Genomic DNA, 7,313 nt, shown 5'->3' on the forward strand with positions numbered 1-7,313 from the left:
TATTTAACATTGGTGGATATTAAATTGTACCCAGTGTTTTGCTCTTTCAAACCATGTCTCAGTGAACGACCTTTTGGATATATTTTCTTTACTGAGACAAAATTCACATGACATAAAATTAACCATTTTAAAGTGAACAATCCAGTGGCATTTAGTATAGCCACAATGTTCTACAACCACCTCCACTATCTAGGTCAAAAACATTTTTATCACCCCAAAAGGAAATCTCTTACCTTAAGTAGTCTCTCCTCATTCTGCCCTTCCCTGAGCCCCTGGCAACCACCAATCTACATTCTGTCTCTGTGGATTTACTTATTCTGAATATTTCATATAAATAGAACCATACACTATATGACCTTCTATGCCTGGCTTTTTTCACTTAGCACTATGTTTGAGATTTATCACCATTGTAGAATGTATTAGTACTTGATTCCCTTTTTTGGCTCAATAATATTTCATTGTATGAATAGACCACAATTTGCATATCCACTCATTCGCTGATGGGTTGTTCATACATCTCTGAGCTCACAAATAACTCACACTCTCGGAACTAATGCCCATTGACTATGTACCTGGAACTATTCTATTGCTTTAAATATATAAACTCATTTAATCCTACAGCAGTCCTATAAGGTAGGTCCCTTATTCTACCTTATATCCCCAGTCCCAGACATCACTGATCCACTAACTTCACCAACTCTCAACTTGCCTTCCTCCTGACTTCTTAGGCTGTGTAATATAGCACTCACTGCTTAAACTAGTTTGAATGAACTATTCTGGTACAGGAGCCAAAAGCACCCTAATTTGTCTGTAGTCACTGCCTGCCTCTAATCCAGCCCCACTAGACTCTAGGTTCCATGAGAGCAACGACTGTGTCAGTTGAGTTCATCAGCTCTTGACCTGGCACATAGGAGTTGCTCAACAAATATTTGTTGAATGGTGAATTATAAAGTGCTTTGAAATTGAAGCTAAGGAAACAACTGTTTTTGGTTTGAGTATTGAGAAAGTCATCATCATCATTGGAGATGGAATCTGAAAGATAAGTGGGAGTCCATTTGGTGAGAAATGACACTCGTGCAGAAGACAAAGTCTAAGCAAGCCCTAGAACTGTGAGCATGTGTGGTATGGTTCTAGCATCAGAGAGTGGGCTTATGTTAATTGAAGAAATGGGAAAGGCAGGAGATGAGGTTGGAAATGTTGGCTCAGATGCCAGAGTCTAAGGAATGTGATGCTAAAGAATTTGGATGTTCTCCTCAGTGGCTGGGAGTCATTGAAGAGTTCTAGGCAGGAAGACATATCTAGATCAGCAGTTTAGAAAGATCCATCTGGAAGCCCTTTAGAGGACGGATTGGAGGTTGGCAAGCTTGGAGGCAGGAAAACCAATTAGGAGATATATTTACCAGGTCCTTTTTTGTTGCAATTAGCAAAAATCTAATTCAAATGAATAAAAGTGGAATGTATTAGCTCACTGACCACAGGAAGGGCAGATGTATTGTTGGGCTGCAGGAACGCCTAGAACGTGGACCTGGATCAATGCCAGGCCTCTGCTTGGCTGTTCTGGTCTTAGTCAGAAACTGCAGGTTTCATCTGCAGCCTGGAGACAAGTTCCAAATGGTAAAGGCTTGAAGCTTCCCTTTAGCTGAAGATGAGGCTGTTGCTCTGGGCAGGAAGAGAAATCCAGTTTCACACGGCTGCTACCACCCAACAGCAGCCTCCCAAAGAAATACTATTTGGGACTTTCCACCTGGCCTTGATTTGGGTGGAAAGAAAGCTGGGGGAACACAGATGATTGTGTCCCTCCTGGTTGACAAGAGGGTGAAGTGGTTGTCCTCAGCTCACCCTGTTGTGGCTACTGGCTGAAGGCCTCTGGCAGGCTGGCTGGGACTGAGGGGTGAGAAGGGGCACTCGGCCAAGAGAACTCACAGGGACTAGTGTCTCTGCTCAGCATCTGCTCAGCAGAAGTGCATCTGGCTGTGAGCTCAGCAGTTCCACCCAAGGCCAAGGGAGGGATGGGACCCACTGCACTCCACCAGCCCCATAAGGAGGGGAGAAAGCCAGAAGTCTTCTCCAAACCTGGGCCAAGAGAAGCTCTCTATTGGGAGAGGAAAGGGCCCAGATAGTTTAGGTGAAAGTGAGGTGAAGCTGGCTGGCTGCAGGGGGTGAGAGGACTGGGATTAAATTCAATTTATTTTATTTTATTTTATTTTATTTTATTTTATTTTATTTTATTTTATTATTTTATTAATTTTAAAGATTTTATTTATTTATTCATGAGAGACACAGAGAGAGAGGCAGAGACACAGGCAGAGGGAGAAGCAGGCTCCCTACTGGGAGCCTGATGCAGGATTGGATCCCAGGACCCCAGGATCACACCCTGAGCCAAAGGCAGACACTCAACCACTGAGCCACCCAGGTGTCCCAGGCGGGGTTCATTTTAAAGCATGGACTTGAGCTGCCAGGAAAAGATTACCCTACCTGGAAGATCCAAGGATGCTCTTAGTGGGTCAGACCTTTGGATTATTTTTAACTCTGGATCGGGTTACAGAAAGCATTTAGTCCACAGTCTGCACAGCTCTGGAAAGCAGACCACTGTGCTGGCAGGAGCTGGCAAGAGAGCGCCCAGCAGCTGATTCTTAGGTCACCCTGACAGGGCCAGGCGCCAGCACAGGGGTGGGGTGCAAGACCAGAGTCCTGAACCTCAGCAACGGCTGTGCTCAGCTCGCTCCCCGGGCCCCTTTCTCCTCAGGAAGTTTTGCATTTTGGTAAGAAAGTTGTCATAGAGTTAGTCGGGCAGCAGGAGGAAGGCGCCAACACCACCCATCCTGCACGCAGGGCAGGGACAGGCCAAGGGACAAAGCTCAGGGCTGTCCCTCGAGGAGGAGTCATCTGGACAGATCTAGGCCACCTGGGTCAAGGACCAAACAAGAGTTTAGAAGCAAAGGGCTACAAAAGCAGAGATGTGTGAGTGTCCGGGGTGGGGGCTGGGATTCGCAGGAGGAGGTGGCACCGGTGCTGGACCTTGGAGGATGGGTAGGATTGCCAGGCACGCAGGGAAGGGGGCGGGGGGGGGGGGGGCGGGAAGCCACAGAAGAAGCCACCTGAGCCAGCAACAGGAGGGATCTGGGCCCACTGGGGAGGCATACACTCCCCATAGCTTAATACTCTGGGAGTCCAGGAGAAAATCCTGGAAGGGTCAATTGTAACCACCTGTTAAGGAGTTCCAACTTTCAGCCATAGGCGGAAGAGTCCAGGAAGGCTTTGAACAGGGAGTGACCGGTCTGAGTTATACTTTACAGATGCTTCTGGATGGCCCTGGGGAAGGCCGGCTAAGGGGAGAGCCCGGAGGAGGAGGGCGGCTGCTCCAGCAGCTCAGGTGGCCGGAAGAAAGGAACAGGAGATGGACAGGAGCCCTGTCCGGGGGCTCCGGGGCAGTGGGAGCCCAAGGCCCCGGGACACAGGGGTGGGAGTTGAAGGTCACACCAGATTTGGAGTGTGGGTGGCTCCTTCAGAGGATCAAGGAAGGCGGAGAGGGCGTGTAGGTGGATCTGGGTGTGGGGCAGCCCCAGAGGCTCAGCTAGAGCCCGGGGTCGCTTTGTGGAGAACAGAGCCAGAGCGCTGCAAGGAGATGGGGCGCGGGGCCCAGGGAGGGAAGACAGAAGCAGGGGACAGGGAGGCTGCAGGGACTGCTCTTCGCTGCCAGGAGCCCCGTCCCCAGGTGGGCTGCACGCTGCCGGCCACACGGCTGCAGATGCTGTGTCCCAGCTTCCCCCACAGCCTGCTGTGGCCGCGGGAAGTCCTGGCCAGCAGGATGCGCCCAAGTGGTGACGTGCGCAGCTCATGCCTTCTGAAAAGGGGCTGGTTTCCCTTCTGCCCTCGTCCTTCCCCTGCTCAACCTGGGGAGGCAACTCTGACGCGAGAACGGCCCCCCTCCTGGGACTGGCAGAGAAGAGCCCGGCAGAGGGAGCGGGGCCAGGTGTGCACCGGGCCTGCCTCGGTGGCTCCGGGCCAGCCAGGGGACACAGCTCTCGTGGGGCTGCTGTTGGGGCTTACTCTGGGGGCAAGGGCCGAGAGGGCGGCTTTTTGTTACAGCCCAATCCTGCATACCACTGAGTTTTTATTCCATAGGGAATGAAACTGAGAGATGCCAACACTTGTGAGACACAAGGGGGAAGTGACTACAAAACAGAGAAGTGTAAAACCAAAGAAGGAAACTTCTTAGAGAATCCAGAGGAAGGGAATAAAGAAGCAGAGAGAAAATAGGGTGAAATGCAGCAGGAAAGTCTACAAAAACAAGGACCAAGAGACAGATTTGGTGAGTAGTTCAGCAGATTGACAGGGGCTTGGGTTAGGCATAGGAGCTACGCCAGGAGGGAGGTACGAATAATATTTTGGCCATCTCCGTACAGACTTTTTGTAAATGTGTCACTCGTTTGGACATTTTTATTTTTATTTTTTTTAAAAGATTTTATTTATTCATTCATGAGAAACACAGACAGAGAGGCAGAGACATAGGCAGAGGGAGAAGCAGGCTCCCCACAGGAAGCCTGCCGCGGGACTCGATCCCAGGACCCCAGGATGGTGACCTGAGCCAAAGGCAGATGCTCAACCACTGAGCCACCCAGGTGCCCCTCATTTGGACATTTTTAGTTCTGCATTGGCTTTTTGATTAAAAAAAAAAAAATCAGGGCCATGCATGCTTGTGCTCCTGAAATTATACAAGTGTGTATGCTGGTACTGATCTGTATGAATCATGACTTCTGTGGTATAATATGCTGCCAAAACAAAACTTTATAATATTTAAGTGTTTATATTCACCAAAGAATGCTCATTTTTCTCATGAGCTGACTTTATAATAGTAAAAAAGCTAGGTAGGCTGAATTACAAAGTTGATGAACTGAGCAATACTTGCTGGGAATGTTTGTTTTTTGTTTTTTGGGTTTTTTTGCAAGTGAAAGGTAACTCAAACCAAACATTTTTAAACAGAAAAATAATTCCCTAGCTCACCAAACTGAAAAAGTCGTGAGTAGGGCTAGCTTCAGGCATGGTTTGATCAGGGGCTCCCATTTTGTTATTGAGATTCAGGTTCTCTCTTTCTTTCCCTTAGGCCTATGATGGCTCCATTCATAAAGACGCTTCCTCCCTGTGGTCACCAGATGGCTGTGCCGCTCCTCACCTCTACCCCACTTCAAGTGCAGGGAAGAACAAAAGTCTCTTCGGGAGAGGCCCCAGCAATTGCATCATATGGGCTCTTATTTGGTCATAATGCTGAACCAATCATACCAATCAGAGGAAAATAAAACGTATTAGCTGTGCACCTTAGACAAGTAACTTCCCAATTTCTTAGTTTTCTCATTAATAGAATGGGAATAACAGTACTTATCTGATATGGTTGTTATGAGGCTTAAATAAGTTAACACTTAAAAAGTACTTAGAAGGGGCACCTTCATGGCTCAGTCAGTAAACAAGTGTCTGCCTTTAGCTCAGGTCATAGTCCTGGAGTCCTGGGATCGAGTCCTGCATCAGGCTCGCTGCTTAGCAGGGAGTCTCCTTCTCCCACTGCCTCTCAACCCACTTATGCTCTGTCACTCACTCTCTCTTTCTCAAATAAATGGAGTCTTTTTTAAATTTTTAAAAAAATTTTTAAAAGATTATTTATTTATGATAGACATAGAGAGAGAGGCAGAGACACAGGAGGAGGGAGAAGCAGGCTCCATGCCAGGAGCCTGACGTGGGACTCGATCCCGGGACTCCAGGATCGTGCCCTGGGCCAAAGGCAGGCGCTAAACCACTGAGCCACCCAGGGATCCCTAGAGTCTTTTTTTAAAAAAGTACTTAGAAGATGCCTACTCAGCGTAAGCACCATGTAAGTACTTGTTGAACAGATCTGTTGACCAGGCCTGAGTCATTAGTCCCCATCACTACCCCCTTATGCCATAGTGATTGTGTGGGAGGAATGGCAGGGATGCGACAAAGGGGAAATGGATCCCAAGGACACAAGTGACTCACGTTCTCTAGCGGGCTGAAGTGGCAGGAGTGGAAGAATTCATGGTTGGATGAGGTGGCAGGATAGATTTGGGAGGGTAGGAGATTCTGATCATGGAGGGGAATTTCAGGCTTTAGAGGCTTTACCAATGCTACCATTCTGTGATGAAGAGGATCCACGAGCAGTTCTGCTCTGCGTACTGAAGTAGAGGTGGGGGGCAAAGACAACCATAAGGCCAAGTTATCTGAAGGTTTATCTGTGACAGTCCTTGCAGAACTTTATCAACTCAACTGGGCTGAATTTTGTTCTATAAATGATTTTTTTTAAAGAATGTTGGTTTTTAAAACTCTAGGTACTATACCTCAATATTTCAGGCTAGGTTTTAAATAGCCCAAGGCCAAAAGTATCTGTTTTTTGGGGGGGAGTAGGAGACATGCCTTTTTTCTAGTCTATCTTTTCTTCTTCAAATCAATTTCATAGGATTTTAGGCCCAAAGAGATCTATGAGGTCACCACTAGCCCCCCTCCTTCAGGCCTTTGAGGGAAAAGGATTTAACCTGAAATCAAAGGGTGACAGGAGGGGTTGCCTGGGAGGCTCAGTGGTTGAGCATCTGCCTTCGGCTCAGGTCATGATCCTGGGGTCCTGGGATCGAATCCTGCATCGGGTTCCTTGAAGGGAGCCTGCTTCTCCCTCTGCCTGTGTCTCTGCCTCTCTCTGTGTTTCTCATGAATAAATAAATAAAATCTTTTTTCTAAAAAAAAAAAAGAAAGAAAGAAAGAAATCCAATTTGGGGGGCCTCTACCCTCTTTCCTACATTGATTTCTACTGTTTTTTTCTTTCTTCATGTTAAAACGTGCCTAGTGGGGCAGCATGAGGGATGAGAAGTTAAAAGGACATCACAACAGACCCTGGACTGAGTCCCAGCCACCCCCTACCCATTTGACTCATGGGAGAGACAGCAGACCTCTCTTGGACATGAGCTTTCCTTTCTGTAAAATGGGGATCATAATGGCATTTACTTGGTGGAGCTGCACGGGGTGGGGTGGGGGGGGCGTTAGATGGAACGATGTGTGCAAAGTGCCCTGGGACATCGTAATACATCAGTAAATGTGGGTCTTATGTCTTCCTTCCTGGAAATCTGTGAGAGATTTGTATGGAAGGCTCAACCGGGTTATGGCCTCATACCCCATCTTCACTGGCAGGCTCTCCTCTGAAACACGAGTCTGTTTTTTTGTTTGTTTTTGAAGATTTTATTTGTTTCTTTGACACAGAGAGGAGAGAGAGAGCACAAGCAGGAGGCAGAGGGAGAGGGAGAATCAGGATCCCTGAG

The 7,313-nt window shown here is 47.8% G+C and overlaps 1 long non-coding RNA gene across 1 annotated transcript; it reads left to right on the top strand.

The window, feature by feature from the left end:
- Window positions 1–2,661: 2,661 nt before the first annotated feature.
- LOC121499085 lies at window positions 2,662–5,359 on the top strand. The gene is made up of 3 exons (XR_005990004.1): window positions 2,662–2,762; window positions 4,126–4,312; window positions 5,105–5,359. It is a non-coding gene; the product is annotated as an uncharacterized LOC121499085 (long non-coding RNA).
- Window positions 5,360–7,313: the final 1,954 nt, after the last annotated feature.

Source organism: Vulpes lagopus, chromosome 9, assembly GCF_018345385.1.
Source record: "Vulpes lagopus strain Blue_001 chromosome 9, ASM1834538v1, whole genome shotgun sequence".
NCBI lineage: Eukaryota > Metazoa > Chordata > Mammalia > Carnivora > Canidae > Vulpes > Vulpes lagopus.